The sequence below is a fragment of the Anas acuta genome, chromosome 6, assembly GCF_963932015.1.
Source record: "Anas acuta chromosome 6, bAnaAcu1.1, whole genome shotgun sequence".
NCBI classification, from domain to species: Eukaryota; Metazoa; Chordata; class Aves; order Anseriformes; family Anatidae; genus Anas; species Anas acuta.
Genome location: NC_088984.1, coordinates 26,979,672 through 26,991,717, shown reverse-complemented (window position 1 = coordinate 26,991,717; position 12,046 = coordinate 26,979,672).

Here is a 12,046-nt window from a genome sequence, read left to right as displayed (position 1 = left end):
ACTTGCCCTTGTTCAATCATTAACTTCATGTTGTATTTCTTGTTAATTGTTCAAGCTTTCTGTTTCACATCCCGAAATACAAACATATACAAATAGCAACGTTCTCACTGCAGCACCCCTTTTAAGAAGATTTTTTTTTTTTATATGCCACCTTCAAACCTTTAAAAATGTTATATGACCATGTTGGTAGTCTGAAGAAAATGTTACCTGCAAGGTCTATGGCAACTAGTGAGGATTATATAAAAATTACAGGGGTAGGAAGAACAAGAGAATACTGGTAAAATAAGCTCCATCCTTGCTTTGTTCCTTCCCATGTGTATGTCCTTGTGGAGCACTTCCTTGACCTTCTGATTGCAGTTTTGTCACTTGGGTAGCTGAGAAGAGAATGTGAAAGAAACAACCAATATTTGTTTTAGAGGGAAAGATGGGGATTGCAGAGTTTCACCTAAAACCACATTCAGTTGGGCCAAATCAGTCCCAGGCCACACACTATCAACTTTACACTGCCATAAAAAGTGTTTTGATATGCTCAAAATGGTGGGTTGGTTACTGTCTGAAATACTTAATTCCCTATTTAGTTCATGTATCACAAGTGAGCAGTTGAATTCCTTCCTTAGTAGACTACATTTAGACATATAGCACAATTCTTCAGAAAGAAATTGCTTCACTGAACTTCTCTCTTGGAGTAAAGCCATCCCATTGCCGTTTAATACAGCAGACTGCATGGATTTTGAATGAAGAAAGTCCAGTAAGTCAGTTTGTTTGTGTATACATGCAATGAATTTTAACTGTAATCATAGTATGCTTCTCAGCAAAGTCCTCTTACATTACTGCCAAGGCTGTCATCAAGGAAACAGACAACAAAACTGACCAGCTTAACTCAGAAGTGTGTTCTCACAAAACCAGTCTGCATTCAAGAGAAAAGTACGCTCTTCTTCATAAATGACACCAGACCTTTCCCATTTTTTGCCTCATATTGTTACTTGCTCAACTGCCTGATTGTAAAAATGATGAGTATTTCCCTCCATGCAGATACCCAACCCACAGTGACTGCCAGAAGAGCTGAAGGAAGTCCACCTTCACAGGATTGAAAATTGTCCATCCTTACAGCAACTCCATCTGTGTAGGAAACAGAAAAACAAACTCATGTTTGGAAGACCATATTCCATGTTGACACCTCTACTCAGATAACCTTTTCTTGTTCTTCCTTTGTCCACACTATGGCTATGTGAGGTAGACTAATATTTTGAATTATCTTTCCTGTGGTAGTGTCTGCGCCCTTTTACCAGAACTGGCTTTGAAGGGAGCTCAGTCCCTTGACAGAGACTCAGAATCAAGAGACAAGAAAAATGGAGCATAGAGTAAAAAAACAAAAGGCTTCATCAAACTTTTTTTTTTTTTCTTTTTTGAAAAAAAAAAAAGTATGTACAAATGGCACAAATCATGATATATGATAAAATTCAACTCCAACCCTAACCTTACACCTTCATCCTGAAAGTAGAATCTGTTTATTTGGTGGTGAAATCATTACTCCTCTGATGCCAAAGAGTTACTAAGATAGATAGGGTCATTTTGCTTTTCGGGCATGGGATTTAGAAGAAATGACAGTTGCTTGTTAGGTCTTAGATTCAAATTCCTTTGAAGTCTACTTGATTTTAATGGGCTTTAGATGAAATCCTGTACAAATAATCATGGACATTTCTCACCGATTTAAAAAATAGACTTGTTTGGGGACTTGGGCAGAAGATTTGTTCATAAAAGAAGACACTGAAGTATGTACTTAACGTTCAGTTTGTAAGCAGCACTGCTGAATTTGGAATAAAAGCCATTAGAGACATTATTCTGCCACCAGTGCAAAACTACCTTGGGACAAACAGTTAGAGTCAACAAGCCTATTGCCCTCTTGGGCATAAATAATGTCTCTCTCAGAAATAAAGCCTCTTCTTTGGTCAGGTTCTTACTGGCAGCTGCTTATCTTTCTAGCAAATGTGGAAGGCAGCTTAATCCATTTATTCCCTCCTGGAAAACTGTGTAAAAAGACATGGTATGTTCTGAGGAGAGGAAAGGTCATAAGCGTTATGGCCATGTGAAACCATGCAGCGTCCTTTCTTCCAAACAAGTTTGCTCTGCAGTACTTGCATACGTTTTCTTAGAGCTTCAAAGCATTTTTTCAGCATCAGTTTAGCCTCTTAACCGCCTCCTCGACAGGCAAATATTATTTCCACTACTTAGAAGATTAAGAAAAAAGGGGAAAAAAGTGACTCCCCCAAGGTGACATCGGAACATTGCTGCAGAGCCAGGAATAGAACTCAGATCTCCTGACTCCCTGTCTGGTGCTTCCTTAAATATATGACCATCTGCTCTCCTGCTGGAAGTATAGATACTATATGCTGACTCCAACAAGCTGGCTGCTAAGCCTGTTAGTTTATCCTCTTTTTATCCCATACTGATATCATCTCAAGCTAAGCTTTTGGCCTGGAGTCAAAGTGATTTCCAGTGTTTGAATGATTCGACCTGCTTGTTATTGTTTTAACCTTGCACCACACATATGCTCAGCTATTTGTGACTTATCTGCATACAGCCTGTTTAGCAACAGCCACAAGCTAGAACTGTTTTGTTTAAAGATTCCATACTGAAGCGTAGCACATGTTTTAAACAATTATCAAACAGCGGTGAGTTTGATCCTGGTAGCTGCCTGCACCCGGATTTCCTCCTGAGCTGCATGTAACTTTCAAGGACAAGGAGCTTATTAAGATGAAAAAAAAAAACAAAAAAAAAAAAAAAAAAAAAAAGAAAGAAAAAAATACACTCTTGTATCTCTCCACAAACATCACTTCACCACATCAAGCTTTCCCAGTTCCACAGCTAACTCCCATACTGACTCCATCTGAACTAAAAACCAAAGAACTAGATTGAGTTCAAGATGATCATTGTATTTAATCATCACTTTAATTCTGGCAAAATAATCTTCCAGTAAATTTCCCTCTTTCATTGCTGCAGAAAGCTCATGGTATATGTCCAAGTCAGAATCATCACTCAGTAGGGTCAGTACAGTAACATGCTGAGTAATGTGCCTCAACTCCTAGTCTTCTGCTCCAGTGAAGAAGTGGGTTGGATAATTCAACTGTTTTACTAAAATATCCTCTGGTTATCACTGTAGCTTCACTTTGAGGAAGCACATAATGAAATGATAGATCTGTTTCCCATTGACTTGTCATAGGAGATAGCTTATTGCATAGTTACTGTCTTTTTCTGTGAGTACTAAAAGTATTCTCTGTTTTTCTAAGCAATACTCCAAATATTCCAATGCGTTCTACAATATGAAGTGAATGGTCTTAATTCTGTAGCACATGCATCTTCAGCTGTGTGGTTTGCAATTCAATTTGTTGTTCCTCTTGGTATACTACGTCTTCACCTTTCATAACTTTGTTAGAGAAAGGTTTGTCTGAAATTCTCTGGACTCTGTTGTGATTTGACAGTGTTAACAGTTCTCAAGCCTCATTACCTCCAGCCACAATTCTAGCATAGATGGGAATATACTGGAAGCTGAGTTTTCCTCTCTCTCTCTTTCTCTGATTTGATACTGAAAACACTCCATTAAACTTACATTTGGGATTTAAAAATAATCTTAAAAAAATTCCAGCCAACATACGCTAGATTAGAATGACATTACTAGCAAACCTTAAAATTAGTTGCACTAAGCCAACTGTTAGTGTCCTGCAGATCACTGACTGACATAGGACACTTAAGCTTTAGCTGAGTGGAACTAATTTGACAATTGGTACATGATCTAATGATTTAAAGACATACACATTTAAAAATACTTTCAAAGATTTTTCCACAGTTTTTATAGCACTTACACACATACATACTCAGATATTTTGATTCAAAACTGGTAGTTTAAGTGTATTGTGTCACTGTAAGAAATAACACCTGCCTTTTCTCCACCAGTCCCATGATACAGTTTTTAGACAGCTTCATTGTCTCTGAAGTGCATCAAGCACCCATTCGTTAAGCAGCTCCTTATGGAAGCAGGCTGGCAAAATCTGTATTGCTTTAATGAGGCTGGCAGCAGCTTCCTCAGATACCAGTTTCCTTAACCAGGAAAAGAGGATGCTATTAGCAAAATGCCTTTCCTTAGTTGGCCTATTTTACCTTCATCTTTCAGACAGCAAAATGTCACTGCTAATAAACCTTGAGGTGCTCCTTTAACATAGAGCCTGAATTCAAGGTGGTATTTACAGCTTGTTTCTCAGGAGTAACAAAAAATATTGGTTTATTTCTAGGAGTGAAGGATGATCCCCTTTACCAGGAGTTGTGCACAAAATCCTAGAGCCCTTATGTAAACTCCAGTAGGAAATTTGTCTGCATGAGGATTATGCAGTTGAAAAAAAAAAAACTCTAGTAGTATATTTCAGGTGCAGTGGTAAATTATTGAACCTAAATTCCATGCATACAAGCTGGCTGCAAAATAATGCCCTTTTAGCTTGATCAAAGGAGAGATTCCTTTTGCTGGCAGTTTTTAATGGATCTGAATTTGCTGTCATAAGGAGCAGTTAAATTTTCACACTCACCTTCTCCAGTCCTGAAAAGTTTCACTCCTAAGAATAGCTCCTGGTGACATGATTAGAACTTATGATTTCAAAGGTTCTGCTTTGGGACAAAAGGATTTTCATAAGTGTCTGATACTGTAATAAGGTTCTGAGTGGGCAAGAATTAGATGAGAATCCTTGGTGGTATGAAGAAACAAAACATATTGTAATTTTTTTTGTTGTCAAAACAAAGTGTGGTTTGTTTTGACGAGATCTTTATAACGAAGATGTCACATAATATTGTAAGTGTATTTTGCTTGTATTTTTAAATACAGTAATTACCTTTGTAAGTAAATGAACCAATATTACTTTATTGCTACTAGCAGAACTGTGAAAGACAGCACATAAGCCTCTATTACTGCTTAATGGTTAAAAAACAAGCTTACTGCACCGCATTCTAGAAAAACTAACATTATTTTAATGAGTTCTATTACAAGCCCTAAAATACCGTATGAACTATTTAAACATGGCATAAATTATTAGATGCAAATATCCTTGCACACAATTTCTTAGACTCAAACAATCTATACTATACTCACTTTAAGTTAAGTAATTAGCTTTTGCAGCTATGAAACATTTTCATGTTAACCTTTGGCCTCAGTTCTATCAGCAGTGATACCCATACTCAGCTTTCTGTTTAATACCAGCACCACCAAGCATAACAGTATTGCTCGTGTGCTTGCAGTTTTGGATATAAGGCTATGCAAGGTGAGCAGTACTGCAGACCTGTCAACCAGCATAGGGATTTAGTAAAAATGATTATGATGAGGAATTCCCTGAGGAATCACAGGAATGATTGCTGAAACCCATAGTACTTGGCAAAAGATCCCGAAGCAGATCTCGTCTGAGTTAGAAAAAGTCTCTATTCTGCATAGCTTATACTGAGTAGAATTTCTGGGGTATTTTTGCAAATAAGTCTTAAAAAATTTGTAAGCCAGGTTTGGAGAGTGTTATATGTGTACAAATGTGATGTGCAGTAGAAATAACTTCCATCTTGGTGTTTGATTTTGTAAAAAAAAAAATGTTGCTGCTAATAGTATCTGGGAAGGGACTGGATGGTATAATTTTGACATGCTTGTGACAGTAAGTTCGCAGTAAGGCTGTTGACATGGCTTGCAGCAAAGAGTTCCGGTCACAAGTTTGGAGGCTCTTCAGTGAAGGGGACTGTTACTTCTGTAATTAGCCAAGGCCTTCTCCCCACTCGTGGCTAACAGCTCTGAAAACATCAACCAGCTCTGCCTGGGGGAGCAAACAAATGCAAGCGTCTTGACCTTGGAACATCCCCATTATACAGGATGCACAGGCACCAGGCTGGGCTGTGATTATTACCTATGTTGGCAACCAGGACATTACTTGGTGTCATGGCACAGCCGAGATGGGTGTAAATGGCAGGTCCCTGGGTGTGCCATGAGATCTTCCTAAGTGACTTGCCCATGAGCAAACAGATAAGTGATGGCAAGCAGGGAGCTGAACTTGGATTGCCCGTGTCTCCACCCAATGCCGTGGTGCCAATATTCTTTTTCTCTGTTCAGATAAGGTGGTTTTGATACCATTATTTTTATTCTCCTCATTTTTCCTCCTTCAAATACTGAGCTGTTAGGTGAGGCGAATTAATATCAAGTAACAGCAGAAACAAAAAGATGGGAAAGTTCTCTTCTTATTCTGTATTACCAGAAATCACACCAACCTTCACCCACGTCATTAGTACCTTTTAGGGGGAGTACTGACTCTACTGAGAATGAAATCTTGATGACATCAGTGAAGCATTCGTCGTTTTGTACTGTTCCTTCAGCATAGACTGATACAGAAGAAATCTCCAAACATGTCTATTTTTTGCCAGCTTAACTTTTCAGATCTCCATCATTTTCCTTATATTTATACGAAAGTAACCCAGAATGAAGATTCATTTAGCAGAGAGTATGTTCCCTGAACAGATCACTCAGAATGGAACATGTTCTAAGACAACAAGGACAAACGCATTAGCAGTCTTTACCCTCTTCTTACCTCACACACCCTGAATGCAAGTGGTTTAGGTTTCCCTTGTACTTTCCAGAGAATTGCCTGTCACAGAACTGTCTGTTGTTCCACTAAAGCTGATACCTAACTGCTGAGCCAGCACAAAGGGCAAGCAGGAACATGGTATTTGTCTTTAATAAATATACTTTAAGTATTCTTTTATGATGTAATTAACATGATTTCAGACGTGGGCTCCAGGCTCTCCTCCCTCCCTAAGCTATTGTGTGCAATAAAGTCTGAACATACACACATATAATCTCTTCCACAATCAACTCTTATCAGCACAAATCAAAACTTCAGTGGCAATTACCACTATTTACACTAGGCTGCATATAGTCAGGGTCAGATTCACCAGCTGTTCTATGTTGCAGAAGAAGAAATCTGGGCTTGCACATCAGTTCAAGTTTCCTCCTTTGAAGATGTAGAACCAGAACCTCAGCTGGTGTATATTGCTGTGGTGCGTTGACTTCAATTTAAACCAGCTGAGGAGCCACTCCCCCTTTCCCCACACACTTCCCCACCTTTCTAAAGGGTGGTCGAGTGCAGATGACATATGTAGAGGAATCTGTACCTTTGAAAATCAAACAGGCAAGTACAGAAAATTTAGCAGGAACCCTTTGTGAGTTGAACTGATAAGAATAATCCATGGCATGTATTCAGAAATAACAAAGAGTGTTTAGTAAATTGCATCTGTCTGGAGGCACGGATAGAATCCTATACCTATAGCAGTGAAAAATGAAAAGAAATCCTCCTCTTATCAAAATTTGCATCTTGCTGCGTTAAGGCAGGAGCATATCTGGGTTTTGATGGGTGCCATGGCAACAATGTTATTGCAGTATAGTATGGGAATACTTTCAAAGAGAGGAAATAGGATGAAATGGAAAGCTTGCTGGTTGTCTGTGGACACAAGGACTTGCTGCAGACCCAAAGACAGGTTATCCTTCTTGTTCCTGGGCTGTTATTTACAGTATTAGCCACATTCATACTTTGACTCCATATCGCCATTATCCAGAAATAGAGAAAGAAAGCAAAAAACTGCAGCTGTTAGGACAGGTCTTGAATATAGGAACCCATTACATTGGCATCATATAAAAGAGAAAAACAATGTAGAACTCCTAAAGCAGCTATGGTCACTAGCAAAGAACAGAAACACAGAATTACGTGTTCAGTAAAACGTGTGCTTAAATATCATAATTGCTTTAAAAGTATGTCCGTAAAGAACAGATAACTATTGTATTCCATTGCTATTTTTTACTGGCTCTGCTTTTGTTCTGAGATAACTAATTTCAGCACATTTGGCCTTGGAGTAAATACTCCACCTTTTTTGAGTTCTACGTAACATCTGCAATTCTTCTTGAGTTCAGATATTTTCCTGCCAGGAAAGAGTAAGTGAAACTGATACCTTGCTCATGCCAGCTTGTGTGCTATGAGATTCACATGGAATGGGAATAACTTAGTGTTAACAAATGGCAATAAAAATCATTCCTGTTGCAATGGTGAATAACAAAACAAGCTTTAGAGGGAGATCTTAGTATCAGCTCTGGATATTAAAATTTCCCACTTTAGGAATTGACAATAGACACATCTTTTGGCTTCCACATAGAGAGCATTATTCAACCTCTTGCATATGCAGAAACAGTTGCAATAGCTGAGAAACAGACTTTCATTCCCTAATTCCATGGTTAAGTTTATTTAAATGCTGACGTCCTTAACAAAAATCAAGCTATTCCAATGCACTCAGTCCCTCTTTCCTGGTCATTTTTGAACCTCTTGGCCAGTTTGAGAGCAAAGAGGAAGTTTTAAGGAGAGTTCCTGGATGTTTTGCAAGAATGAGTGGCTGAGTGATTGAGATATTTCATACCCCTGAGAAGACTGGAGTTAGGGCTTAAATGTGTTTTCAGACATAAGTAAATCCAAGCAGCAGAGAAACACAGGTCATAGAGGTCTGCAAATCCAGCTGCTTGTGCTTTATTTTCCAGACCCTTGCTGTTCTCATTCTGCATTACTTAACAAACTTTGTTTCATTTTTGCTCAGATGGTACTAGTTTATTTTCTGTTCATGCAAGAGCCTTCTTGACCCTTGCAGCATGCATCTTCTGCCTTCCCATTTCACGCTCTCATTTTAGATCTGTTCATACATCCTGCAGTAGTTAACGTCATCCCTGAGCCAGTGAAGTTTGCTATATAACTTGTAAGTTCTTCCCACAATGTTTTTGTCTTGATTGTATGATACATGACAGTGGTCCGAGCTTGTCACCCTGTTGTATGTGGATGTCCTTCAAGTAATCTGAAGAATTCAAATGGCAAAATGCTTATTCATTAATTGCTTATTGTTTATGCTTATTCACTGAAAGATACAAACCAAACCAAAAAGATAAGCCAGCTTTATCATTGCATTTTATTGTTTTGTAACAATATAAGATTTATGAATCAAAAATGGTATAATAGAGTATGTGAAAAAAACAGGAATAACAGTATCTTTTTCTTTGAGATTAGCAGTATAGATACCCAAGTCTGGTATTTCATAGCTTGGAATGAAAGGAAGTTTTTTTGTGGATCCTCTTTTCAGCCTTCCTTACAGCCTGGGAATAAAATATGCTGTCTTTATATGAGTCTGGTCAAATGGTTGCTCTATGCAACTGGGTCTACTATCTTTTAGTCACTGCTACATATTTACTCTAAGCTGTATACTTGCTATTTTCTCTTTAAATAGCCATCAATTCATTGAAGATCTGTGAACAATTTAGTTTACTTAGTAAATGATCTACTTTCACTTTACATGGGGTTAAGAACCTTTGGCCATGATAGATTGGATATATGCCTAAAATTCCCCTAGTAAGACAAACAACACAGCAGGTATCTGATTTCCCTCTGTTAATAAGGTACACTCCCAGGCTCTATAAAATAAAGCCATATTCAGATTCCAGGTTCCCCACTCCTTGTTCAGAAAAGAATTTCCATCTACTGCACTTATAATGTGTTCTAAGTGTGGATAAAGGTTAGAAACACATGCCTGTCTTGAGACTGCAGGCAGACTTTAAAAATGGTGTATGAAAAAAAAAGGTGCAGCTTGCACCCCTGTTAGCCTCACTGTCAGGTCCACTAAATACATGTTTAGCCCCCAAAAAGGGGATTTTGCAGCTTTTATACTTTGCAGTCCACACAGTGACAAAAACCAAAGCAAAATCATCTACTGCCAGTCTCCCGTTAACTTTAATAAGCATGATTCAGGGAAAAGAGGAGAATGTTTGAAATACATTCTGTCACACAAACTAGGGGATCAGATCTGCCTTACTGCATGAATTGGACTCCTGAAAAATCAGGGTATTTCCGACATTGCAGCAGAGTAGCTTTTTAATGGGAGTAATGACTGAAGAAACCCACAGCTCCTAAGTCTCTGGCAGCAGCTATTGTATTGCTTGGAACTATGAATCAGTGTAGGCGACAATAATAAATTATTATGGTAGCATAAAGCAAGATATTTTAGCAAGCAAGGTGATCATTATGGTGGACTATACTTCCATCCGGCTTGTGTAAATGTCTATACACTTACAAGATGTTTAAAAGAAACAAAAGAAAATAATCAACTAATTTCATGTATGCTATTGTGTGCTCACTGTTGGCTAATTCTGTCCGGGTTGCTGGTACCCTAGAGATACTTTCCTGCCTGCTGTTTTGTCACTGAACAGAAGGAGCTATGTACCTGCTACTGAGAACCTGACTGGAAAGCCTGAAGCAGAAACAGAAGTTCCTCAGACCAGGTGGGAGCTGCAGCTGACACTATAGTAGCTTGGTTTGCAAGGCTTCACCTTTGAACAGCATCAAATGGTGTCTCAAACACAGCTCTGAGCTCCGGCCAGCACTCCAACACAGACAAGAATATTTCACACCTCCTTCAGCGCTGGCCAAGGACCATGAGTTAGTTGGCTAGCTCAGAAAATCAGAATGGTCCTCACCATTCTGCTTTACAGATGAATTCATGCAGACAATACCTCCTTAAAGTAGCAGATAAAAAAAAGAGGCATGATAAACTTCACATCAAGTTAAGCAGATTAACTCTGGTCTGGTTGTTAAGTTTTACAATTGCAAAAAAAAATCTGTTTTTCAGCACTTGCTGTATTTCGGAGATTGAAATGCTGAGCAGTGCTCTATGCTTTTTATGCCAGACTGTAATGCTTTTTACTTGGTTTCCTTCATAAATGTGCACCATATTGTTATCCACATGTTCTGCAAGAAATTGCACAGCAAATTTTTTAAGCATTCTTTTTGACCTTATCTCATTATTGTAATACCTTATCCATACATGCATGCTACTTCAGAAAGACAAAGAACACACTTCTTGTAGCTTATCAAGTGAAGCAAGGGCACCACCATTAGGTAACATGCGGTCACTGTATAGAGCATTGCTGTTTCCCTTCGTGCCAATTTGGCTGTGGTTATGGTAGAGCAAAACGATGACCGAAGATCTGATTGTACAGCAAAAACAAGCAACCTATTCTTGGCAAATATATCTAGGTCCAAACATTCCAATGCTCTTGCTAAGTACTCCAGTAATTCCAGTGCAATAAATGTTTTTTACCAGTAAATATTATCAATAACAGATAGATGTACCACTTCTTCCTGTTCTTTGAGCTCGAATTCCTAAAGCTGTTTTGAGCTTGTAGGCCTGTCAATATAATGAATTCCACCATGCTGTCATTTTACCTTTTAGTAGTAGAGATGCATCATAATATGTAATGAACAAACCTGAGTATTGTAAAATCTCTTTAAATAGCAGTGGAGACAATCATAAAGGGAGAGCAAGAGCCAGTTCATAAGGATATAACAGACCTGTAATCTTGTGGTCAGAAGCCTCAAAATTTATTACAGTAGTAGTGGAGCAAAAGATTCAAAAGAATAAGCATACAGCTCATGGAACCATTTTTGTCCCAAACTTCTGAAAATTGAGTGAGCTTGATTTCTCAGAAACTTTTCATGCAACTCTGGATTTTTTTAATACACACCTTAGGCTTAGTTACTTGCTAGAGCTCTGCATAAGGATTAATGCAGGGAATGAAGGGGACTGGATGTTGGAGGAAATCCCTCTAGTGCTTGGTTGTAGGCCAGGTACCAATACCACTTGAAATAGTCACTTCCTTTTTCTGATCCAGCTCAAGAGGAGAGAGGAGTTTTATTTGGGGCATGAGAGGAGCAGAAATAACAATAAAGTTAGGGAATTTCAACAGTGATAGATGCCAGGATGTTTTTCAGATTCATCAAGTAGTTGTTTCCACTAAAGAAAACCACCACTACCAGCAGAAATTGTTGACTTTACAAACTTCTCAACCTGTAATAATACCTTGGAGCACGCAGTTGTGCAGAAAAAAAAAAAACATGCTTCCCTTTTCCATTAAAATCAGTCTGTGAGTTAAACAGGAAAAAAAGAGAGAAAGACACAA